This window comes from Chionomys nivalis, chromosome 10, assembly GCF_950005125.1.
Source record: "Chionomys nivalis chromosome 10, mChiNiv1.1, whole genome shotgun sequence".
Lineage (NCBI taxonomy): Eukaryota > Metazoa > Chordata > Mammalia > Rodentia > Cricetidae > Chionomys > Chionomys nivalis.
In genome coordinates this window covers 17,945,628-17,970,839 of record NC_080095.1, presented here as the reverse complement: position 1 = coordinate 17,970,839, position 25,212 = coordinate 17,945,628, and the positions used below count along the sequence as shown (strand labels likewise).

Genomic DNA, 25,212 nt, shown 5'->3' with positions numbered 1-25,212 from the left:
CCTATATGCATCCAGATGACTCTGTGCATATTTACTCTTGACAGCTGTGGAGACTGAGTCAGGATATCTTTCCTTCTACATTGCTTCCCTCAGGAGGTTTACCTCTCCCATAGTGAGCAGGGGATGTGTAGTAGACAGACACATGGACAGTCTTGGTGCATTGTAGGTCTTAGCTTTAATACTTAAAAGAAAGAAAAGTTGACATTCTTTTTTTTTTTTTTTAATTTTTCGAGACAGGGTTTCTCCGTAGCTTTTTGGTTCCTGTCCTGGAACTAGCTCTTGTAGACCAGGCTGGCCTCTAACTCACAGAGATCCGCCTGCCTCTGCCTCCCGAGTGCTGGTATTAAAGGCATGCGCCTGTCTGAGTTGACATTCTTAATTTCTTAAAATTTCATTATAAAAATGTTACAAAAATTATTACTCGCTGAAATGAACCAGACCCAAAGACTTACATTTTATTAAGTGAAAATACATAGCTATTACCACAGATTCACAAACATCTAAACATCTACAGAAAAACGTTTGCTAAGCGTACATAAGCTGAGTCGTTACATTTTCATCATCCACAGTGCTCATCCCTCAGAAGCAATGGCTTTGATCTGCTTTAAGCACTGGACCCCGCTCACAAACCCCACACTTTTTCTCAGTATTTACATGAAGACCCCAACACCTGTGTGAGTAATATTTAAATGTATTGTTTTTCTCAATGGGATGCTCTGTGTTATTATAGAGTATCAGTGATATCTGAGCAAAGGATCTGGTTGTTCTGAAGAAGAAAACACGGCCATAGGCACACATTACTAGAGAAGAAGAAGGCTAACACGGACCGATGATGACAAGGGTCAGCACTATAAGTCACTGACGATGACTACATTTTTTTCTGTCTGAGGTTCACATCACAGTATATCTCAGGTGCTCCCTCCGTTAGCCAGGGGATGGAAGTTAGGCCTGTGGAGCATGCACTGTGCATTAGAATCAGGCACCTTCATGCAATGTTCTTTTCTCAGTGGATCAATGAAACACGATACAAATAAACACACAAATGTAAATGTAAAGGAATATTTTGAGACATTGATCAATTCGAAAATAAATATTTGACCACAAATTCTGCTACGACATGTAGAAAATACAGAAGTCTGTTAAGATTAATTGGCATAAAAATTATATAAAATTTAGCCAAGTTCACATATGAAATGTAATTAATGGATTAAGCCCTAGTATGGGTTAACACCTTCATTTTAATTTTGAGTCTTACTTGATTTCTCAAGACACCTTCCTAACAACCTGAATCCTAAATAACAAATAGTGAAAGGGGAAATGCAGAGATAATTTGAAAAATATCAAATCATTTTATTTTGTTTTTCCTGCTTTGTACTCCCTGGATGGATGATGACTGACCCATTGTTTCCTGGCTGGGAGGTCCATGGTTTTCCTAGCCTCAAGTTTAAAGATCAAGGGAACTGATGTAAGTGGAGGCAAAGTTCTTGTTTTGCTTTGGATGGCCTTGATAAAACGCTCCTGTCTTAGTAAAGGCATGCACAGGCTCCCGTTAGGCATCTGTAACTGTGTTCTCAATTAAATATGACCATGAACACAGTGTTGAGGATTTCCAAAGTTAAGAGAAAAGACAGAGTCAGGGTGGCATAGATCTGTTGAATATATAGCTTTAATCCATCAGGATCCTGTGCTAGGAGGTTCTGGAGAATAGTTATGGAAAGAATGTCAGCGACATGGCTAGTTAAGTGATACAAATGTAGAGAGTGAAGGAGAAGGAAAAGGGTGGTGTTGGATCAATGATGAACACGGATGATGTATGATCTGGGGATCATGATTACAGGTCTGGGAGTCTGAGGTCCACACCAGAACACGTGTAGAGAGGAACTGGGATAAAATGTTAGATATGCTATAGCGTGTTATCATAATATTTGTGTTCATGAGTTTTTTTCCATATTTGTAATTAGAGTAAAACATAATAAATGAGAGGGCAAGGGAGTCTCCAAAATAATACTGAGTAGTAATACTAGCAGACTATTAGTAAATGCGCTGTTAACACATTCATGAACACAGGAGCTCATGAAGACAGGATGCCTGAGGATTCCACAGGAAGTAAAATGATAAGAACCTTCTTTGTATTGTCAGAGCAATGTCCAGTGTTTCTATCCTTAGTAGATCTTATGACAGTGTCATACATACTTAGGTGAGTGATCGAGGTATTAATGCATACAAGCCGAGTGCATGAGGGAGTGAACAAAATGTCATTTTTGTTTGTTTTGTTTTAATGATCTCTTCTGTCTTGTACTCTCAGAATGGATTCCGCCCCCAAGCGGATTTTCACTCTCCTTCGCTCATGAGCTTCATAATGAGCTGTTTTAGACTGTAATGCAGACAGTGTGAGTACCGTTTGTGTTCGGATGTTGTCTTCTTGATGCTTCTAAAGGCCATTTACTGTATTAAAAAGACCAGCCATGGCCAATGCTGAATGTATTTGAAACACAAGATTTGATAAACTCTTGTCCAACTAAGGATATGTAATGAAAACGGTCCTTTTCATTGCACAGACACTAAGGAACTCTTTTTTTTTTGTTGTTGTTTTATAAAATGTAGTTTTATTTTATGTTATTCTGCTGTTACATAGGGCATAACATTTCACAAGGCTTTTTTGGGACTACAATCAATGATTAGCAAACACAATATTGTGGGTCTGACCCTCTAAAGAACAATCACTGGACAAACTGGATACCCTCTCACATCTGTACAGATCTGCATGGAAAAGTACTGACGTTTAGACTTGGACTTGTGTACTTTATTTCCCCTTTCTAGTGTATTAAGAAAGGACATGCATTTTAATTTGCCCAAAGCAATGCTTGTATTCTGGCAGCAACATGCTACTTCTATTACAAGGTAAAGTGAATACCAGAGCTACGAAGGCAGGAACTCTTAATTATACCTGAGGATCTTGTACTTAGTTTTTTTTTTTTTTGTGAGTTACAATTCCCTCAGTAGTACTAGTGATCAATTGTTCAATAAAAGTGCCTAAATTAATAGAGGAGGGCTGATGTTGGATCAATGATGACCGCGGGTGCTGTATGAGTCGTGGATGGTGACTACAGGTCTGGAAGTCTGAGGTTCACATCAGAAAATGTCTAGGGTATTACCTGTGATCTTAGTGATGTATGGAAGGAATAGTCTATTTTATAAATAGATGAGTATAAATATTATTGTAACATGATACAATAATATAAAATGATATAAACAAATATTAGTAACTCATTTTCCAATCAAGACATAATTCTACAAAGGAACAACCTATATATGTTAAATACAGCAGTATATTCACCAGCGATGACTCTGATGTCAAATAAAGTAAAATTGTATTAGTGTTTTTGGTAGAGTCACAGCTATGACCATTTGTTTTCTTAAGAAGAAAACCACATAGAGTAATGTCAATCTTTTTATAACCTCTTCTGTTCTATACTTTCAGAATGGATACCCTGCAAGCTGATTTTATACAGTCTAAATTGAAACTGAACCTCGTGATCCAGCCTCTGTGTTCGCAGGAAAGACACCGTGTGGGTATCGCCAGTGTCCATGTCTTGGTTCATATTGCTAATAGATTGCTCATTGTATTTATGGAACACTGCTATAATATGGAGAAACAATCTTGGCAAAATTGTAAACATGGCAAGTGTATGAAATATAATGTTTAACAAAATTTTGCCAAATTAAAATTATATTAATCTTAATTTATTTACTCAGCAGGATAAATGATCCTGCAGAGGTCTGAATTATACTCAAGGACCTTGCCATTAGATTTTGGTGATTCATAGCTATCTTAATATTCTGAGTAATTACTCACAAACACATAGAAATTAATAGAGTAGGTGAGGGCTCATGTTGGATCAATGATGACCGGATGTGGTAAATGATTCTCGTATCATGACTACAGATCTGGGAGTCTGAGGTTCACATAGCAATAGCTAGCTTGTACCACAGTCACTGGCAGCAATTATGAGTGCTTGTCTTGTCTTACGCTTAGTTTAAAACATATTTTGTAGCATGTATTCCAATTAAGGTGTAAATTCACAAGAAGAGTCCTAATAATACACCGCAATATATGAGTAAGGATGCCATCTGAACCATAATTAAAGCCATGAGTTCCATAGCCATTTGCTTTCTCAAGAAGCAGACATATTAGTCTAATACGTACTTGGATGAAGAGTACTAGGAAAGAGACAAGACAGGCACGTGGAGGGCGTGGATGCGTGAACTGCAGAACTCGCAGTCTGAGGTTCACCTCATTAAATACTTAGTATAAACTCATTATCTCAGTGACAGATATTAGGAATAATCTACATTAACAGTTACATAAAATATAAATACAATTTCTACGTCATTTTTTAACCAAGACTTAATTGCATGAGTGTATTAAAATATATACCCAAAATAATCCCTCATTCAGAGTTCATCACATGAATTAAAATTATAGGCAATGTTCTGGTGGAGTCAGAGGAGCAGCCCCTTATTTTCTCCATATGAACGTAGAGTAGTGCGGTGCATATGTAAATGAGCCATAAGAGGAGAGGAGTAAGACCAGCGTGCAGAGAACATGGATGAGTGAGCAGAATGCCAATATATTTATATTTCCTGCTTTATATGCTCAGAATGGTTCTCCCCTGAATTGATTTGCAAATTCTCACTTTGATGTGAGCTTCATGTTCAGCCCTTTGGATTCATAATATAGACACAGTATGAATATAGTCAACATTCCTGTGTTGGTTCACGTCACTTTTAGTGACTGTGCATATTTTGATTAAAAACTCACTTATTATCTGATAAGAACAGCCATCACCAAAGGGTTAATATAGTGTATGAGGGAGACACCGTGTTCATTTTTTTCCAGATTAAGAGCGCATAACAAAATAGACACCAATCATGGCGAAAGAGCCTTGGAAATTCTGAAGTATACTTAAGAGTCTTGTCCTTGGATTTTTGTGATGTATAGTTATCTCAGTAGCATTAGTCGCCAATAGCCTGCAAATCAATAGAGAAGGAGATTAATGGTGACTGCTGGATGAGTTGCTGATTGTGCCTGCAGGTCTGGGAGGCAGAGGTCTATAGCATAAAATACCTACTTTATACCCATTATCTTAGCGACAGATAGAGTAGTTTTCTTTTATAATTAGATAAAATATTAATGAAAATAAATGAGGAAATCTTTTTTAAATCAATACATAAATGTTAGATCAAACAGTTCTTTTGGATTTGATGGCTGAGAATACCATGCTACATCAACTAAAACCATAGGCAATGTTCTTGGTAGGGTCAGTGCCATGACTGTATTCACTGTATACATATAGGAAGCATAAGGAGAATGGAAATTTAAAGTCGGCATATTGCATGGAGAAGAATAGTGAATGCCAATCTCTTTTTTTATGTTCTCTTCTTCTTTGTACTCTTAGAATGGCTGCCCTAAGCTGATGTATAAATTCTTCCTTGCTTGTGAGATTCCTGCTCTAATCCTTGTAGCCCTAAGATAGACACAGTTGCATATAGTCAGTGTTCATGCCTCCACTTGGTACTTTTAAAGACTACGCACACTATTGTTGAAATACTACTCGTTCTCTGGAAGACCGACTATGTCCAAACGGTAAATAAAGTTTCTCTGTAAAATAGTGTGTTTAGCAATGTTTTTCCAAATTAAGAATTTAAAATCAAACAAGTGCTCAACAAGGTAAAAGATCCTGTAGATGTTTGATGTTTGCTCAAGGACATTTTCCTGATTTATAATTGCTCAATTGCTCAATAACAATATAGATATTAATAGAGGAGGAGAGGGCTGATGTTGGATCTATGATGACAATGGGTGGCATATGATTCGTGGATCATGAATACAGGTCTGGAAGTCTGAGGTCCACATCCTAAAATAATTAGATTATGTCCCAGATCCCAGCAGCAGATATGAGTGATAGTCTACTTTTATAAGTATATACAAAATAAATAAGTTGGTAAGGCATTTTTAATTCTGACATGGTTCCACAGGACAAGTAGTAATCATATATACTAAAGCCTTTGAGATGCCTTATGAACTATAAGTAAAGCCAATGTCTTTTTTTTTTTTTTTTTTTTTTGGATTTTCGAGACAGGGTTTCTCTGTGGCTTTGGAGCCTGTCCTGGAACTAGCTCTTGGTAGGGTCAGAATCATTGCCGTTTGTTTTGTCAGTAAGAACAAGACATAGTGTAAGGTACACTCCGATGAGAGTTAGAAAGAAAGAGGAAAGACCAGCAGACAGAACGCATGGATGAGTGAACCGAATTCCAACCATGTTTTATTTTCTTCTGCTTTGTACTCCTAGAATGAAGCCACCAGGCTGATCTTTGGTCATGAGCAATATAGACACAGTGTAAGTACAGTCAATGTTCTTCTCTTAGTTTTGTGTGCTTTGCAAAACAGTTCACTGTATTGATAAAGGATTATTATCATCTGAGACGAGCAGGTGTCACTACAAGGTTAATATGGCAGGTGCTTGACACACAAAAATTTAGGTAAATTAAGAATAAGTAACAGACTCACCATGGCAACAAAAGAGACTCATCATGGCAAAAGATGCTGAGCTCTCAAATATATTTAAAGATCTTGTCCTTATGTTTTTAATTCATAATAGTTTCAATACTATTTGTGATCAATTCCTCAGTCAACACATAAGAGTTAATAAAGAAGTGAAGGGCTGATGTTGGACCCATAAGGACCTCTTCTTGCATATGAGTGAGTCTGTGTGAGTTTTGGATTGTGACGACAGGTCTGAGAGTCTGAAGGTCACATCCTCTAACACCTCGGAGATACCGATGACCTTACTAACAGATGTTAAGGCTAGTCTACTTTAACAGTTAGATAAACTATAACTAAAACTACAGTGGTAATGAATTTTCTGGTCAAGACTTAATTCTTCAAGAAGAGTATTAGTAATGCATATCAAACATTGTTCAACTAGGCTTGATGACAGGATGCCACACGAACTGAAATTATAGTCCATATTCTAGGTAGAGTCAGAGTTTTGGTGTTTTCTCAAAAGGAACACACAATACAGTATTTCATTCTTAGGTAAGTTGTAAGAGGAGACGATACTAAACGCAGGCAGAAGGCATGGTGAAGTAAACAGAATGTCAATCTTTTAAAGAGCTCTTTAGCTTTACACTCTCAGAATGAACTCCCCCAAGCTGCTGTCTCCACACTTCATTGTTCTTGAACTTCATGATCAGGTCTTTAGGCTCATAGTATGGATATAGTTTAAGTCTAGTCAGTGTTCTTGTGTTCATTTATGTTGTTTTTAGTGACTGTGCCTGTATTGATAAAGAACAATGTTTCATACAAGGAGAACAGCAATGGTCAAAGGTTTAATAAAACATGTGAAATATAAAATTTTACTATTATTTGGCCAAATCCTAAAGAATCTTTGAAGTATATTCAGAGATAATTTTCTTATATACTTGTGATTCATAACTATCCCAATAGTATTGATAAGTTTCATGACAAATATTCACAAATTAGTAGGAAAAAGGAAAGCTGATGTTCAATTGCCTCTCCCCTTCTACCCTCTCCCATGGTCCCCATGCTCCCAATTTACTCAGGAGATCTTGTCTTTTCTACTTTCTGGGTTACTTCTAAAGACTTTATTTTATTGATAAAGCTCTGGTTGTTAATCTGGAAGATCAACCTTGTCCAACTAGTAACAATAGCATCTGTATGAAATATAGTGTTTAATAATATTTTGCAAATTAAGAATGTATAACTAAAGAAATACCAAACAGCACAAACAGTCTCAGAGAAGTTTGAGTTATCTTTAAGGATTTTGTGTGTTGGTTTTTGTGAATCATGATTATCTCTTAGTGCTAGTAATCTATCTTTTCAATAAACATTTAGAAATTGAGAAGATGATTTATTTTTGATCTATGATTGCCACTGTTGTGGAAGTCTGAAGTCTGTAGCATAAATTATCTAGCTTATACTAACAACCCTGACAGCAGATATGTACGATAGTCTCCTTCTATAATCAGTTTAAAATATGGATGAAAATTAATTGGTAAAGCCTTTACTAATTAAAGCAAGAGTAGTACTTAGATTTACTAATCTAGTTTGTTCTGATAGCACTATTGAGGATATAATTAAAGTCCATGCTCTTTGTATATGAGAACCATGGCCATTTTCCTCATGAATACAAACTAGTTTAGTTCTTACTTAGATGAGGGCTAGCAGAAAGAAGCAAGATAAACAGGCATAATTCATAGATGAGTAACCATAACGCCAGTCTTTACAATCTCATTTACTTTGTACTCTCAAGATGGATACCCACCATGTGATTTGTACCTTTTCCACTCTTCCTGTGCTCAGTGATCAGCACTTTGGGTTTATAGTAGAGGCACAGCATAAAACCTTGTGTTGATCTGGGGTGCTGTGAAATGCTGTTCCTGTATTGATAAAGATTGAATATCATTTGAGATGAGCAGCCATTGCCAAATGCTTAATATTCAATGTGCATGAACACAGTGTTTAGTAATATTTTGTCAAATTAAGAATGTATAACAAAATAGATACTCAACACTGCAGTATCCTGAGGAGCTCTCAAGAATACTCAAGTATTCTATCATTAGGTTTTTGTGATTCATAATTCTTTCAATAGTACTAGTGATCAATTGCTCAATAAAAATGCATAAATACAGAAGAGAAGGGTTGATGTTGGATCGATGATGACCAACGGTGACATATGAGCTGTGGCTCTTGACTACAGGTCTAAGAGTCTGAGTTCCACATCATAAAATATCTACCCTACCCCCTTGTCCCTAGCAGAAGATATGAGTGATAGTCTACTTTAATAAATGGGCAAAAATGTAAATTAAATTGTCAAGGCGCTTTCCAGTTAAAACATAACCCCATAGGAAGTGTATAAAATATATGCAAAATACAGCACTTCATTCAGTCAGCATGATTGAGGAAGCCACATGAAGTAAAATCATAGGCAATGTTGGCAGTCGGCTCAAAGCCTGGTGTAATGTTTGTTTTCCCATGAAGAATGCATCATAATGCCGTACATAATTATATGAGTGATAAGAGACAGGTACAGCAAGTAAACAGTGCATGGATGAGCGAACAGCATGTTAATCTTTTCATATTCTCTTCTGCTTTGTACTCTCAGGATGGATTTCTCCCCAAAGATGATTTACACCTTCTCCTTTGGTGGTGATCTTCATGGTCAGCTCTTTGGGTTCATAATATAGACACAGTGTGAGTACATTCATACATTCAATCTTCTCATGCTGGTTTGTATTGCTTTTAATGTCTGTTCCTGTATTGATAAAGGTCTCCTTATCATCCTGGAAGAGCCATTGTGGCCAACATGTTAATCTAGCTTGTGCATGAAACCCAATGTTTAAGAAATGCTATCAAATTAAAAAGTGTAATGAAAGAGACACTCATCATATAAAAAGATCCCAAGGAGCCTTGAAGTATACTTAAGGATCTTGTCTTTAGATTTTTGTGATACACAGACATCTTTATAATACCAGTGATTGATTGCTCAATAAACATACATCAATTAACACAAAACAGGAGGACTAATGTAGGATTAATGATGACCAGGTGGCATATGACTTGTGTATCATGACTGCAGGTCTGGGGAGTCTGAGATCCACCTCACAAAATACCTAATATATGCCCATGATCTTAATGATATTAATAATAACCTACTTTTTCAATTAGACAAAATATCAATAAAAATAAATATAGGTCAAGCATGGTGGCTCATGTCTTTAATAACATTATTCAGGAGGCAGAGACAGGTGGATCTCTGGACAGCTGGGGATACACAGAGAAATCTTGTCTTGAAATACAGCCTCCTCTCCACACACACACACACAAAAAAAGTAATTTTCTTTTTTTTTTTCCTTTATTGGGACTTGGTTTCTCTATGTAGCCCTGGCTGATTGCTGATTTGTAATTATCTCAATACAACAATCAATTTCTCTATAAAATGCATAAATTAATCAAGAAGAAGAGGGCTAGGGTTGAATCTGTGATGACCACTGGTGCCATTTGAGTCATGGATCATAACTACAGGTCTGGGAGTCTGAGGTCCACATCATAAAAGACCTAGTTTATATCCATGATCCTACTGACAGTTGTTAAGGAGATTCTATATTTATAATTACATAAAAATATAAAACTTAATTGATAAGTTAGCTTCCATCAAGATATAATTGCACAGCGGGAGTACTAAAAGCATATACTTAACTCAGTATTTCATTCGGACATGATGACTGGGGATACCCAGTGAGTTAAAATTGTAGGCAATGTCTTTCTTCCTTTCCTTCCTTCCTTCCTTCCTTCCTTCCTTCCTTCCTTCCTTCCTTCCTTCCTTCCTTTCTTTCTTTCTTTCTTTCTTTCTTTTTGCTTCAGACTCTTGGCCATTTCTTTTTTCTCAAGAAGAATACACGATAGTGGATTGATATTTACATAGGGATAAAAAGAGAGGGGTAATGCAAGCGGATAGATTGCATTGGTATGTAGTCAGAACATTATTTTTTGTGTGTGTTCTCTTTTGTCTTGTGCTCTCAGAACAGATACCCCAAAGCTGATTTTAGACATTCGTCCTTGGTCACCAGCTTCTTGATCCGCTGTTTGCGTTCATAGCATAGATACAGTGTGAGTACAGTCAATATTTACGTCTTTGTTCTGATACTTTACCAGCTATTTAGTGTATTGATGAAATATGTGCTTCTTGTCATCCTCAAGTGCAACCATGGCCCAATTGTCAGTATGGCGTATGGGTCAAAGGCGATAGCTAAAATTTTTTGCCCAACTAAGTTTGTGCAACCAAAGAGATCACCAATACGCCAGATATGCTGACGAGTCCTGAAGTATAGTCAGGGATCTCGCCTTTGATATTTGTTGTTAATGATCATTTCCAAACTTATAATGAGCCATCGTTACACAAACATTCAGAAATTAATAGACAAGAGGAGGGATGATGTTGGATCAATGATGACCGTGGGTAGCTTCTGAGTCGGACTGTGACTACAAGTCTGTGTCTGAGGTCCACATCATAAATTATTGAGCTTATACCCATGACTATGGTAGCAGAAGTATATGATAACCTACTCTTACATGAAATAAAAATATGAAAAAAAAGGAACTGTTTATGCTAAATATTTTTATTACATTTTTAAAAAATTTAATTATATCATTTTTTCTTCTCTTTTTTCTCTCTCATTCTCATACCCCTCATTAGTCTGACTCAAATTTATGCTGTTATATGCGCGTGTGTGCGTACACACACACACACACACAAACACACACATATTCCTAAATATAATCTGCTCAGTTTATATGACATTACTCATATATATGTTTTCAGGGCTGACCCTTTGGTATTGGTTAACCAATTGGTTTGCTCTTCCATGAGGACTATTGCTTCCAATTTCAGAATTCTTTAATTGCCTTTAATTGTGTAGGGTTGAGGCCTCATGGGCTTTCCCCAACCACTGTGGCATACCTATTGGCATCTTTCAATTAGACAGAATTCCATAGGGAGAGTACCAATAAGGTATACTATTGGAATATAATAGTTTATTCTTACAGCATATCTGAGGATACCCCATGAATTAAAACTTTAGCTTATGTTCTTGGTAAGGTTATAGCCAGGTCTAATTTTCCCCCATGAAGAACTCATCTCAATGTCACACATAATTATATGAGTGATAAGAGATGGGTAAGGCAAGTAGCATAGTGCATGGATGAGTGAACAGAATGTCAATCTTTTTATATTCTCTTCTGATTTGTACTCTCAGGATGGATTTCCACCCAAAGATGATTTACACCTTCTCCTTTCATTATGATCTTCATGGTCAGCTCTTTGGGTTCGTAATATAGACACAGTGTGAGTACAATCAGTTCTTATGTTGGTTTGTGTTGCTTATAATGGCTGTTCTTGTATTGATAAAATACTCTAAGATCCTGGAAGAGCCTCCAGGTCCAACAGAGAAAATTTGGCATGTGGATCATGCACAATGTTTAAAATATGATTAAATGAAGAATGTACAATGATCCTAGATCCTCAGCATGTCTAAAGAGTCTGAGGAATTTTCAAGTAAAGTCATAGATCTTGTCCTGACATATTTATGATTCATAATATCTTAACAGTAAACTGCTCAACAAACATGCGTAAATTAATCAAGAAGAGGAGGGCTGATGCTGGATCTGTGATGACCACTGGTGCCGTATGAGTCGTGGGTCATGACTACAGGTCTGAGAGTCTGAGGTCCACATCATAAAGTAGCTACCTTATACCCATGATAATAGCTGCAGTTATGAATGATTTCCTACATTTGATTAGATGAAAAATACTTGCATAAGGCTTTACCAATTAAGTCATAGCTCCACAATAAGAGTTCTAATTATATATACAAAAACAAAGTAGTTTCTTCTGTCAGTATGTTTAACCGGTGCCATGTAAACTAAGATTATAGCCAGTGTTCTTGGTAGTGTCTGTGCCATGCTTGCCTGTTTCCTGAAAGAATAACAAATGGTGGTATAGAGCACACATGGATGAGGGTTGAGATGAAAAGGGCAAGATACGCAGATAGATTGCACGAATTGCCTAATAAAATGCAGTAAACACAGTGTCCTTCTTTACAACACGTTCTGATTTGTAGTCATAGAATGGATACCCCCAAGGCAATTTACACGTTCTGCATTGGGCCTGAGCTTTGTGATGAGCATGTTGAGTTTGTAATATAGACAAGATATATTATGGATATTGTCAGTGGTCTGATATTGTTTTGGGTTACTTTGAAAGGCTATTTCCTTTACTGATAAAGGACTACTTATTATCTGGGAAGAACAAGTAAGACCAAAGGTTGAATATGGCATGCGTGAAACACAATATTTAACAAGAGTTTGCTAAATTAAACTGTGTAATGAAATGGGTACTCAACTTAGCAAAGATCTTGAGGAACTCTTAAGTATTTTCAAGGATCTTGTTCCTTAAATTTTTGTGAACATAATTGTCTTGATAGTACTAGCAATCAGTTGCTCAATAAATGTGCCTAAATTATTAATGGTGGCCAATGGTAGTATATGATATGTGGATCATGATTGTAGGTTTAGATGCCTGAGGTCTACATAAAAAAAAATCTAGCATCATACCATGATCCTGGCAGGAGACATGAGAAATAGTCTACTTTTCTAGTTAAATAAATAAAATAAGTTTTTAATGAATTTTCTAAGTAAGGCCTAACTCAATATTAAGAGTGCTAATGTATTCCAAACACAGTGGTTCATCCAGAGCAGATGACTGAGGATAGCATATGAATTAACACTATAGGAAATGCCCTTGGTAGTGTAAGAGTCAGTTCTTTGTTTTCTCATGGAGAACACATCACAATGTCACACATACATCAATATGTAGGACAAATAGAGCAGTACTGAAAGTAGGGAGGCTACCTGGGTAGTTAGATGGACTGTCAATCTTTTTATGATCTCCCTTGCTTTTTTCAGAATGGATGTCATTAAGCTGATTTTACATTCTCCCTCGGTCATGAGTTTTGTGATCAACTCTTTTGATTCATAATATTGTCACAGTGTGAGTACGGTTTGTGTTCTTGTGTTGATTTGGGTTTCCTCGAAAGGCTGTTCTCTGTATTGATAAAGACTATTTATCATCTGCAATGAACAGCTATTGACAAAGCGTAGCACAAAATAGATTTTTAAAAGTTTGACAGTTTACAGTATGTAACAAAAGAAAGAGTCATGATTGCAAAAGATCCTATAGGGCTCAAATGTATTGTATCATGATCTTGTGCTTTACATAGTCATGATTCATGATTATATTAACTGTAGCCCTGATCAACTGCTCAATAAACAAGCGTAAATTATACAAGAAGAGGAGGTCTGGTGTTGGATCTGTGATGACCACTGGTGCCGTATGAGTCGTGGATCATGACTACAGGTCTGGGAGTCTGAGGTCCACATCATAAAAGAGCTAGCACCTACCCATGATCTTTATGACAATCTTAGGAATTGTCTACTTTTAAAATTAGATAAAATACTAATAAGTATAAATTAGAAGGCATCTTACACTCGTACGTCTATAGAAGGAGTGCTGAAACTATATACCAAACACAGTTGTTCCTTCAGACATGAGTGACGATGCCATATTAAATTAAATTATATGCAATGTTCTTAGTAGAGTCATACCCATAACCCTTTGTTTTATCAAGAAAGAATGTATAGTTTTGTAATGCACATTCAGATGATAAAAAGAAAGGGACATGGAGAAGTGACCAGAATCTTAATCTTTTTATGATCTCTTTTGCTTTGTACTCTCAGAGATGAATACCCTCAAGCTGACGTCCACATTCTTCCCTGGTTATGAGGCCCATGATCTGCTCTCTGTTCATATGATAGGCGCTGTGTGAGTATGGCCAGTGTTCACATTTTCATTTGGGTTACTTTTAGTACTAGTTACTTTAAATGAATCATTGCTTGCCATCTTTGAAGATGGCCAAATGGTTAACATGCTGTGTGAGTGAAACAATACTTTTTTTTTTAAACCAAAGTAAGCCTATGTATCAAAAAGAAATATTCAATAGAGCAAAATATGTATTGTTTAGGTTCTCAGTAGTACTAGTTACCTATCATTCAATAAACATAAAATAAAAATTAATAGAGAAGGGCCAGACTGATGACCATTGGTGTCATATGAGTTGTGCATCATCATTACAACCCTGGGTATCTGAGATCCAGATTGCGAAGTATGTAGTTTATACCTGTTATCCTAGCGTCAGCTGTGAGGGATGATGTACCTTAATAATTGGATATAAATATAAATAAAATAAATCAGCAAGGCATATTTAAATTAAGGTCCAGTTATTTACAAGAGTATGGATAATATGCAACAAGCCAAAAATTTCATTCAGATAGGATGAATTAGGATACCATATGAAGTAAAATTACAGATAATGATTTTGGCAAGTCCAAAGCCATATCCAGTGTGTATTTTTTAAAAACAACACATCATAATGTGACACATACTTAAATGGCTGAGAAGAAGGGGAGTTGTATACATAAGCAATGTGTTTGAATGAGTAAGCAGAACATCGATGTTTTTATATTCCTGTGTTTTTATATATGGATACGAACAGGCAATTTCCACATTCTTGGTCATGAACTTTGTGGTCTTGTCTTTGTAGACTAGACATGGTATGAGCATGGTGAGTGTTCGTGTTTTGGTCTGAGTGTTTTTTAAGGCTGTTCTTTATTTTGCTATCAGCACTTGTTAGCTGGGTAAAGCAGCCGTCATTGATCCAACATCAACCCTCCTCTTTACTGATCTCCGTTGATCATTGGTACTATTGAGGTAGTTTTGAATCACAAAGAAACCTAAGGACAAGATCATTGATTATAGTTTAAACCTTTATGGGGTCATGACTACATGTCTGGAAGTCTGAGCCCCACACTGTGATAGGGTAAAGTCAGTCATGCTCAAGGGCGTGTGTTTCAACTCATCCTTTTATCCACAATACTATATTTCATGTTCATGACTTATATTTTCTATTTCTTTTGTAATTGGATCAATGAATAAGTTATGACAAGATTATTCATAATTAAAGTTAGATTGAGAAGTATTTCCCACGTATAAGAATGATGCTGTTTATGAATTCAAAAACACTGTAATTCTCTTAATCCATAAAAAGACCAAAGTTTTATATCTCTGGCTAAAATGGTAAATAAGGAACTTATTCTTTTAGGGTCAAGGCTATGTTCAATGCTATTTATTTTTCCCCAAAATAAATGTAACTATATTCTGTTTGTTCCAAAATGACTAATAAAATGAGATAAAGAAACCAATAATAACAGTGAGAATGATTTAGTGTTATTCCTGTGGTCCCAAAGGCTAAGACCAGAGGACTGTGATTTCAAAACCAGTTTGTGTTTGTTACAGCAAGAAATAATAATGATATTTAAAATAATGGTAGTTAATTCAGAGATAAATGGGTCTGAGGTATTCCAATCATGACTGAGAATGAGAACACAGGGAAACTTTCCCATTCCATGGGGCTGGAGGATTTCTCAAGAGAAAGTACCGTCATACACCAGTTACCTTTTGTTTGTTTTTATTTTTGGCCTTTGATACTTTCTTTTTAAATTGAGATTAGGTTTTTTCATACCATATATTTCTGATGATGGTTCCCCCTCCCTTATCTCCTTACTGATCCTCTCTACCTCCACATACACCCAACACTACCTCTTCTTTCTCTCCATCTCTTTAGAAAACAAACAAGCAAATAGCAACAACAGCAAAAAGTAGACAAACCAGAATAGAACACAGCAAACAAACATTAGACAAAACAAAGAAAGAAAAGCTTATGAAGGACATTCACATACAGGGATGAACATACACATAGAAAACCCACAAAAACTCAGAATTAGAAATGACAATATATAAATAAAACACCAATAAGGTTCAAATTAAAATGCTCAGACAAAGCATTATGGGATCAAAAATCTCTATATCATTTAGTTTTCTCTGAGTTGGTCTTTCTTGAATGACTTAATGATTGGAAGATAAAATGCAAATGAATATGAACACAATAGGATTCCATTCATATTTTGTTTTATTTTATACTCTCAGAATAGATGCCTTCATCACTGGTCACCGGGTTCATGCATCATAGGGACCCACGTGAGTCAACGTTTTTGTCTTTGTTTTAATTCTTTGCCCTGTTTTCATAAAGGAACCCAAGGACCCATGGCCCAGTGAGAAATGTGATGTGCCATGAATACTTGGTTGACTAACTAACCAGTCCTTTGAAATTAAGATTGACATAGTCACAAAGTAGCCTATATATAGCTGGTTTTCATGATTCATAATTATATAATTTTCATTAGTGAATGAATCACCAGCTAATAAACAAGAGAACAGAGAAACTAGAGGCCAAGGTTGGATCAGTGATGACATCTTGTTGGGTATGAGCCATGGATCATGACAACAGGTCTGGAAGTCTGAGCTCCACACCTTCGGGCATCTAGTGTGTATGTTCTGATTCTAAAGGCACTGCTTAGGGGGGTGGTCAAGTATGTCATTCATCTTTCAAATTTTCATTTTGGTTTTAAAATTGGGTTAATTATAGAATCCTTGTGCAAATATGTAAATAAAAAGTAAGCAGCTCAACATTGTTCAGCATGAGAACCATGCTGGTTGAGAAATAGTAGCAAGCATGGACACCATGCTTGCTTAGAAATGAATGACATAGTGATGTGCTAGATAAGAGTAATACATTTAGTTACAATAATGAGTCCTCGTTTTGTTTGGGGTTTGAGTATTCATTATTGTTTTATCAAGTAAACTAAACTGTGACAGTTTAGGTCCTACCCAAGTGACTTAAAAATGGAAGGCAAAATGAAGGAATAAAGGATAGAATATAATTTTTTTTGCAATTTTTCTTCTTTGCACTGTCAGCATAGATGCTTTCTGACTGATGTTCACATTCTGGTCACCGAGTCAACAGTTACCCTACATGTCAGGAAGACAGAGACCAATGTGAGTACGGTAAAATCCCTGGACTCAGTTTGGGGGGTTCTTTACGCTATCGGTAAAAGCATCATCCAACATCCACTAAGGCCAACTATGGCTGACTGAGAAATAACTGTGGCTATCAAACATTATGCCAATTAATCAAAACTTAACACTTTGTGCTTCAGAGTCACATAAAAGTTATTAATAAAATAACAGATTAATTAATAAACAAATATGAAAATTAATAGAAAAGGAAAGGTCCTATTTTGGGTCAGTGATGACCACTGGTAGCCTGTGAGTCACACATCCTGATTACAGTTCTGGAAGGCTGAGGTCCACACTGACTCTTAGAAGTGGTCCTCTCCACACATGTGAGAGCAGAGGACACATAGGTCCTTGCTGGTAGTGTTAATGAGTTTTAGTTATATTTCAAATAGATCCATGAAAAAATCAATAGATTCATAAGATAAAATTATAAGTAATGGGGCATGACACTTCTTAAAATTATTGAAGGAGGATGTAGTCATTCCTACTATAGATTGGAAGTATTGGTATTTCATTAGTAGCTTCTATATATTCCTTCTCCCTGATGACGTGGATTGTAGAAGCACAGGCCAATGTTCTTATTTTGAGTTAGTAGGAAATTCAGTGCTATTCCGTTTCTGAAGAGAAAGTACGCATGACTAGATAACTGGATGATAAAGTGATTGAGCGGAACAACTTCTCAGTCCTTTTTTGTCTGTCCTTCTCAGAAAGGCCAACTCCAGAACAGTGGGTGGATCCTGCCTGGTCCTCACCTCCAAGGTTGCTTGCGTTGTTAGGGTCACGGCTACAATCGTGAGTAATGATTACGTCATCTCTTAAATGTTTTCCTAGAGGATGTTCCATGTAGAGATATGATGTGCTTACACTTAAATGTTTTCCTAGAGTATATTCCATGTAGAGATCTGAAGTGCCTACAATGGTCAGTAAAAGGCAGTTGCCATTAACCATAAATATGGAATCATATAGAAGTTTGTACAAGGTTTGACCTGAATCAATAAAAAATGCCTTGTTACCACCACTTTATATATGGTGAATACCAGATGTTAAAATCAAAGGAAACTTGAGGTACTACCTCTGTTGATAATACTCCTGTAGTGAGTTGGTGAAAAGATTCATGGGTATATTCATGGGCTTTTATACTATTTTTGTAATTTTATATATTAACATTAGAAAAAGGGTCAATAAACAAATGTCAGTATCAACAGTAAAACATCATTCAATTACGAAAATGTCATGAAGGAAGACAATCTATAGTCACAAATTAACAACACTGAAATAAGTTAAGGGTAACATAGGGGCAAGTGCAGTTGCTAGTTCAGTGGTATAGCACCCTCACCTGGGTTCTATCTTCAACACCACAAAAACAAATAGATACGACCTTTAAGAATATTACTTTTTTGGCTGATAATTAAATTATGAGTATGAATAGACAAATGAACAATAGTGATGCACACGCATGCGTAATCATTTCTGGTTAGGAAAGCTAATGTTTATCTGAGTGATGGAACAAACTGAGCAAGAACAGTGAGTGCACACCACCATAGTTTCACGCCACCTTTTGGCTCTGTACTTCTACTCATCAATGTGACAAAGATGGTGGCAGATGCCTCTGATTGTCACATTGAAACTAGTTAGAGCAGTAATGTCTCATTTGCCTGAACATGCTGTTTTAAAAAGTATTCCCTCTAGTGCTGGAACACTCAGTTCTAACTGAGATGTCTCCATCAAATCCCTCCCTTCAGGGATCAGGGAACCCTATGGAAGAGGAGGTGTGAAGATTGTAAGGACCAATGAGAACGGAGGACAGCAAGGAAACGAGGCCTTCTAGATACAGCAGGACCGATGCAGATCTGAACTCATAGAAACGGTGACAGTGTGCATGGGGCCTGCACAGGTCTAAGCCAGATGGGGTTCCAGCGCTGAGAGGGGAAGTGGACACAAGCCCCCATCCCTGACTCAAGCTATCTCCAATCGATAGACTCTCTCAGAGGAAAAACTCTTTTTCTCCAATGGAATCTCACTGGATACATAGACTACCCCGAAGAGCAGAGAGCAGGCTCCGTGCTCAGATGGCCAACACAAAATGAACTCAGTGGCATTTTCGGAAGAGCTTGTGACACATAATGCTTTGTCTGGGTATTGTTTTTCTTACCCTACAGACATTTTGCTTATATATTGTGGTTTCTGATATTAGTTTTTATGAGTTTTCTATGTCTGTGATTGTATGTGTCTCAGAGCCTGTATTTGTTTCTGGTGATTTTACATAGGCTCTTTTTTTTTTTTTGCTTATTCTGTTTTGTTTGCCTTTATATTTCCTCCTCCTTAGTTTAGATACCTATTTTCATTGTAATGAGAAATGAGAGTGGGATAATTAGTGTGAATTTGGGTGGGTGTGTAAATAGGGAGGATATGGGAGGTGTTGGGGGGCGGGAAACCATAATACAAATATATTGTATGAAAAAAGGATATTGTCAATAAACAGCATTTCCTCTATCACTAACAAAAAGTGTGAAGTACAGTTATTGAAATTGGATGGATGGATCACTGGAAATGTAAACAAATAATATGAGTGAATGGATCCTCACATGACAAGATATAAAATGTTGAGAATACTGATGTCCATGTGGGATGTGGCTAGACCTGACCCTAAGGTATTATATGTATGTATGAATATTAACTAAAATATCTTTTAAAAGAAAGGTAGAAGCAATTATTTTGCTATTAGAAGAAAATTAAAATATTAAAGTGTTGTCTTTTGGGCTATGAAAAGTTGAGAGTGTACATACGTGTCCCTATCCGCATGGGGAGGAAGCTCAGTCAGTGGGACAGCCTTTGCCAAGTATTCATAAGGTCCTGGTTCTCTCTCCAGTACTAAAAAAGAAAGTGGCCAATGATCAAAGTACACCTTCTTGTTAATGACCCTCTGAATAATGACAAATGATAACATTTGTGTGTTCTATCCAGAAAATATAAGTATTGAAAAATAAGTATTTTTTGTAGTCACCAAATGAATTAAACATGGCAGCATATTTTTTTAAATGAAGTATTCTACATTGTGTTCCTTGGAAAGGACACTCTTGGACTGAGTCTGAGATTTGTCTCCAGCCATTGCTATGTGAGTAGCTCTGTAAGGTTGGAGCGCAGAACTGATGTGAGTTGCCATGAATGTTTTAATGTATATATGCGGCTCACTTGAAACCTATCAAATATAGCTGAACAAAAGCAGCCATGGTGAACACAGAATTGATATGTGGTATTGCATTGGTCAATCTATACATGGAATCTTAATGAGTCCCAGTGAGTTACATATCATTTCAGCAGATGATTGCCTAGATTGAGGAAGATCTTGGCAAGGTTTGTTCATGGTTAGAGCGCATTAGTCTGTAGCCTTTGAGTCTTTACAGGTAGCTAGAGAGTTAATTGGTAAGCGAGGCTGGATAATAAGACCTGAAGTCGCCAGAATCCGGATCAATAGGACTGCTGGGGTGAGTCACAGGTGGTGAATTGCATCTGGAACACTGAAGCCCAAGAGAAAAACAGTTCTAACTTTTACCCGCTCCAGAATGAATGCTATAGATAGAGTCAGGGTTTCATAAGAGTCTTGTCTGAGTTTGTTTTTCACAGGTTTTGATTATTTTGCAGTCAGGAAATCAATAAGAGAATGTACAATCAAACACTCGGTCGGACCTGTTAAAGAGGTATGTTTTTATTGTGAGTAATGTAAAAGTATAAAGAATCAATGGATAATTATGAATAAGTAAAGAAGGGGGCATATTATATAATTATAACAAAAAAGAGCGCTATTAACAGTATTAATGCTAATGAATAGTGATAATTGACCAAGGGACAAGTAATCAGAGATCTTTCTTGTGGGTAATAGTAATGACAGAATCTAAACAATGGCTGATATTCTCGCTTTGGGTTATTAAATGTTCAACGTTGTCTGGTTTTTCTTAGTAGACTATAGTAGACTATACATTAAGCAAAATCAGATACATCCAAGTGACCAAACAGTGACTCAAAGATACCAGGGTCAATGGAAGCAAGGTGTCAATTTTTATCAGGGTCCACTTCACTATGCAGTCAGGTTGAGGCTACACTGAGCTACATAAGGCCTTGCCGTTAAGAAAATTCGATTACTCAATATACACAGTAAGGAAAGGTGGGGAAAAGGGTGTGTCTGTGCCCATTCTTAGTGCACAGAGCAGCAGCATCAGACAGCGTGAGGGTGCACTTAATCTAGCCCCCCACAAGCCCATGGAAACATCACAGTTTTTTTGAAAACTGTTTTTATAATTAAAAAATATTTGTTGTATTGTCGTGAGAGATTAATTAATAAACGAGATGAGAATGTCTAGAAGTGTAGCCGGCCCAGCATTGCTGATGGTGGCGTAGGAATCCCACAGTGGGTACTACGTTTGAAGTTGTCAGGTCCAGTAAAGTCACAATCAAATGTATCATTTGTGTTTGAAGGGCCCTTAGGCATGGATGCTAGGAGCGCAAAGGGACCTTTTCCTTAGATTGTTTTTAAGCAGTTTTATCTTGTACTGTACACAGATAAATGTGACTGCTAGAGTAGATGTAAAAATACAGATTAGCAAATATAAAACCTGTAAGCTAGGTGGCAAAGCCGAAAAAGCATTAAAATATATTATTTCAATTTCTATATGCATAAGTAACTTGATGAATGAACATGGACTGTGTCTGAATCTCCTTTTTGTCTGTTTTGATTTTAATGTCCTAGGTGAACTGTGAACTGACTTCTGTGTTCTGCAGGTCTGGTCCTCATCGTTGCCTCTTTGGGTAGGTGCATTCTGTCCAGTGTAACAGAGTTATTTACTTGTTTGTTTGTTTTTAAGTATACTCGTGGTAGCATTTAAAATAAGTATGAATATGTTTTTTTTTCAAAGACAAACATGGTCCAAGGGATGAATAGAAGTTGTATAAAGTACCTTGATTCATTGATATTGGCAACTCTGTGGATAATTGATGCCGAGGGGCTTATTCAATTAGAGATTAATTCCAAAGACAAATGGCAGGGACATGGATGTCCTTGAGCTTTTGTGATTAATTCATATATTATTAGCAAATCAATGAGCCAACCAATAAACAACTTCAGATGAGAACAAAGATGGGCCCAGACTAAGCCCAGTGGTGGTTCAGTGGCATAGGGCTCCTCCATTGTCTGTGCCTCTGGGAGACAGAGGCCCAAACAAACCTTAACTGGTTCAATTCCTGTCTTGTTAAGGATTCTGTGGAGGAGGGTTAGGGATAGACAATGATCTTATTTGTTATGTATATTTGTCTTGGAGGGGTGTGGCCGTTTGTCCCATAGCATATACCTGTACAATCAGTCTCTACTTCTACCATGTGGGTCCCAAAGATTGGTTATCTGACTCGGTGGCAGGAGCCTCTGCCCACTGAATCATCTCACTGGTCCAGGACCTTTTTTTAATTTTTGTCATTACATGCTTCCTTTTATTGATATAAGCTGCTTATAGACCAATAAACATGTATATAAGTAAATAAAGCCTTGCCTTACTATGAATATATGCAAGGAGGCATGAAACATTAATGTCAACTGTGTGTATTAATGCATGTTAAGAAGAAGCATGGATCAAAGGCCTGACTTCTTTATTAAGGATCATATAGGCAGTGTACTGAAAAACAGTGCTTAATATTATGATCACGTGTCAATGCGATACAAATATGGTCACACAAATATGGTCATTTTGAAACAGGTGTTTATGGCACAATAGTTTTCATAAATCCCTGAATGAGTGACTTAGTGAGGAGGATGGGGGACTACGGGAGGGTAATCTTTCTAACCTCTTTGACTTTTCTCCGAGGAACCACGCAGTGCTGTTAGTGAGGGACCCTGCCACGCGGCTTGCTTCATGGGTGGAGGGTGCAGAGACCAATGTGAGTGCGAATTGAATAGTGAGTACCTTGTAAGTTTTTCTTAAAGCATTTATTACATTCTTAAAAGTAGAAAGAAGTCTCTACAAGGGCAGCTCTGGGAAATGATAAAGAGGGAATTAGCATGAAATATTACACTTATAAATTCATTGATGATAATTAGAGAACATGAGATGAGAATGGCTGACAATCCTAAAGGCATGAAGAATATTTATTGCTCTTAGGTTTCATGAATCTTAGTTTTTAAAATTAGGACTATTGAATTAAATTACTTGTTTAATAAACACATGTAAATTAGTGTGAATAAAGAGGTCCCAACCAAGGCCAATGATGGTAATATAGGTTTAATGAGTTGCAATGATGTGTGTTTTAGGCCTGTCATGCTGAGGTCTGGTTACACAATCGATACAGTTTATTATCTCTGTTAGTGACTCTAGAGATAGGTATTAGGGAAGTTGAGAGAGTAATATTCTTAGACTTGACTCCAAAAAATTGCCACTGTAAAATTATATGCACAAACATTATATTACTATACATTAAACAGTAAGTTTTAATAGGAAATATATACAATCCATGTGTCTTATTTCTTTAAGGATGGTAGACACAAGAAATAATGAAAGTTCAACTGTGCCAGTTTTCTTTAGAGAGAACTAGCGAATGTTTTCATATCTCACTAGAAATGGCATGTCCGGGCAAGTGGAGGGCAGATTGATATTGCTGTGGCATCTGACTGTGATTTTGTTTGCTTTTCTTTGTATACCCCAGAACAAATAGGCTTAAGTATTTTCTAGTGTTCTGGAATTCTAGGCTCTTCCCTGTGTGTGGGAGCATGTGGTGCATGCTGAGTAATAGAAGTTCTGGTCTAGGTGTAGGAGGCTTGCTTTAAGACATTTATTGTACCATGTAAGAAAGCATTAAATGTATTCAAGGCAGGGGAACAATGCCCTAGTAAAAAATGTGGCATTGGCATCAAACATCATATTGATTAACTAATATATGTAGCATAATGATTGGTCAAAGAAGAATCTAAGACAACTAATGATTGTCCTATAAATGATAAGCACATTTAGGGGCCTTGCTTTTGACTTTTTATCCATAGCTCCAATTTTATTGTTATTAGTGATTTAATAAGTTAAATAACAATCACATGTAGATGACGATGAAGAAAGAATCATGGCCCAGAACCATTGTTGAATCGGTCACATGTGAGTCAGAAAAGATGAATAATTCATGTTTGGGCCTGACAGTTTTCAAGAAAATACAAGGACTCTTTTCTCACCTTAGTGCTCATGAATAAAAAATACTTTTTAAAAAGAATAACATTACAAATTTTTCTTTTGAAAATTTCATACATGTAGATAATGCATCTACGTCTTACCCACCGCCCACTCCCTCCCTCCAGTTCAATCTATGCCCCCTAAACACATCTTCTTCCAATACCGTGCCTTTCCTTTTTTAAAAACAAAGTCTTTTAAAGTATAACTCATTGAATCTAATCACTATTTACCCATTTGTGCCTTAGATCAGGGTATCCACTGGGGTGTGGACAGCCTACCAGTGACTATTCCTCTAGACTTCTTTTAAAGTAGCAGGTGTTGAATAAATAAACTCGTGAATTAATGAGGGGATGAGAGGCAATGGTACTGTGCTGTTTAACTGCACACTAAGAATACTGAAGCTG

General features: G+C 36.7%; 1 long non-coding RNA gene, 14 other non-coding genes and 1 pseudogene across 23 annotated transcripts in view; all 16 read left to right on the top strand.

Annotated features, from left to right (window-relative positions):
• Nucleotides 1-20,043, top strand: part of LOC130883126 (uncharacterized) — a 51,914-nt gene extending 31,871 nt beyond the window's left edge. For 2 of the 9 annotated variants that reach the window (XR_009057872.1, XR_009057875.1), the window contains 14 exons: nt 570-1,465; nt 2,306-2,390; nt 3,482-3,569; nt 5,460-5,647; nt 6,354-6,401; nt 9,189-9,277; nt 10,607-10,693; nt 11,839-11,927; nt 13,547-13,631; nt 14,378-14,462; nt 16,683-16,733; nt 17,511-17,600; nt 18,320-18,404; nt 19,355-20,042. This is a non-coding gene — a long non-coding RNA (uncharacterized LOC130883126). Of the gene's footprint in view, nt 1-569; nt 1,466-2,305; nt 2,391-3,481; nt 3,570-5,459; nt 5,648-6,353; nt 6,402-9,188; nt 9,278-10,606; nt 10,694-11,838; nt 11,928-13,546; nt 13,632-14,377; nt 14,463-16,682; nt 16,734-17,510; nt 17,601-18,319; nt 18,405-19,354 lie in introns of all 9 variants that reach the window. The other 7 variants (XR_009057879.1, XR_009057880.1, XR_009057878.1 and 4 more) reach the window with 7 other exon arrangements.
• Nucleotides 823-895, top strand: LOC130883218 (small nucleolar RNA SNORD113/SNORD114 family). Its single transcript, XR_009057916.1, has one exon. It is a non-coding gene; the product is annotated as a small nucleolar RNA SNORD113/SNORD114 family (small nucleolar RNA).
• Nucleotides 1,787-1,858, top strand: LOC130883183 (small nucleolar RNA SNORD113/SNORD114 family). Its single transcript, XR_009057895.1, has one exon. It is a non-coding gene; the product is annotated as a small nucleolar RNA SNORD113/SNORD114 family (small nucleolar RNA).
• On the top strand, nt 3,060-3,131 carry LOC130883175 (small nucleolar RNA SNORD113/SNORD114 family). Its single transcript, XR_009057887.1, has one exon. It is a non-coding gene; the product is annotated as a small nucleolar RNA SNORD113/SNORD114 family (small nucleolar RNA).
• LOC130883185 (small nucleolar RNA SNORD113/SNORD114 family) lies at nt 3,896-3,967 on the top strand. The gene has a single exon (XR_009057897.1). It is a non-coding gene; the product is annotated as a small nucleolar RNA SNORD113/SNORD114 family (small nucleolar RNA).
• On the top strand, nt 5,844-5,915 carry LOC130883173 (small nucleolar RNA SNORD113/SNORD114 family). Its single transcript, XR_009057885.1, has one exon. It is a non-coding gene; the product is annotated as a small nucleolar RNA SNORD113/SNORD114 family (small nucleolar RNA).
• On the top strand, nt 8,733-8,804 carry LOC130883184 (small nucleolar RNA SNORD113/SNORD114 family). Its single transcript, XR_009057896.1, has one exon. It is a non-coding gene; the product is annotated as a small nucleolar RNA SNORD113/SNORD114 family (small nucleolar RNA).
• LOC130883193 (small nucleolar RNA SNORD113/SNORD114 family) lies at nt 9,614-9,684 on the top strand. The gene has a single exon (XR_009057902.1). It is a non-coding gene; the product is annotated as a small nucleolar RNA SNORD113/SNORD114 family (small nucleolar RNA).
• Nucleotides 10,058-10,129, top strand: LOC130883179 (small nucleolar RNA SNORD113/SNORD114 family). The gene has a single exon (XR_009057891.1). It is a non-coding gene; the product is annotated as a small nucleolar RNA SNORD113/SNORD114 family (small nucleolar RNA).
• LOC130883207 (small nucleolar RNA SNORD113/SNORD114 family) lies at nt 11,023-11,090 on the top strand (annotated as a pseudogene).
• Nucleotides 12,243-12,314, top strand: LOC130883174 (small nucleolar RNA SNORD113/SNORD114 family). The gene has a single exon (XR_009057886.1). It is a non-coding gene; the product is annotated as a small nucleolar RNA SNORD113/SNORD114 family (small nucleolar RNA).
• Nucleotides 13,100-13,171, top strand: LOC130883220 (small nucleolar RNA SNORD113/SNORD114 family). Its single transcript, XR_009057918.1, has one exon. It is a non-coding gene; the product is annotated as a small nucleolar RNA SNORD113/SNORD114 family (small nucleolar RNA).
• On the top strand, nt 13,947-14,018 carry LOC130883172 (small nucleolar RNA SNORD113/SNORD114 family). The gene has a single exon (XR_009057884.1). It is a non-coding gene; the product is annotated as a small nucleolar RNA SNORD113/SNORD114 family (small nucleolar RNA).
• LOC130883217 (small nucleolar RNA SNORD113/SNORD114 family) lies at nt 14,721-14,794 on the top strand. Its single transcript, XR_009057915.1, has one exon. It is a non-coding gene; the product is annotated as a small nucleolar RNA SNORD113/SNORD114 family (small nucleolar RNA).
• Nucleotides 16,993-17,064, top strand: LOC130883181 (small nucleolar RNA SNORD113/SNORD114 family). The gene has a single exon (XR_009057893.1). It is a non-coding gene; the product is annotated as a small nucleolar RNA SNORD113/SNORD114 family (small nucleolar RNA).
• Nucleotides 17,835-17,906, top strand: LOC130883176 (small nucleolar RNA SNORD113/SNORD114 family). The gene has a single exon (XR_009057888.1). It is a non-coding gene; the product is annotated as a small nucleolar RNA SNORD113/SNORD114 family (small nucleolar RNA).
• Nucleotides 20,044-25,212: the final 5,169 nt, after the last annotated feature.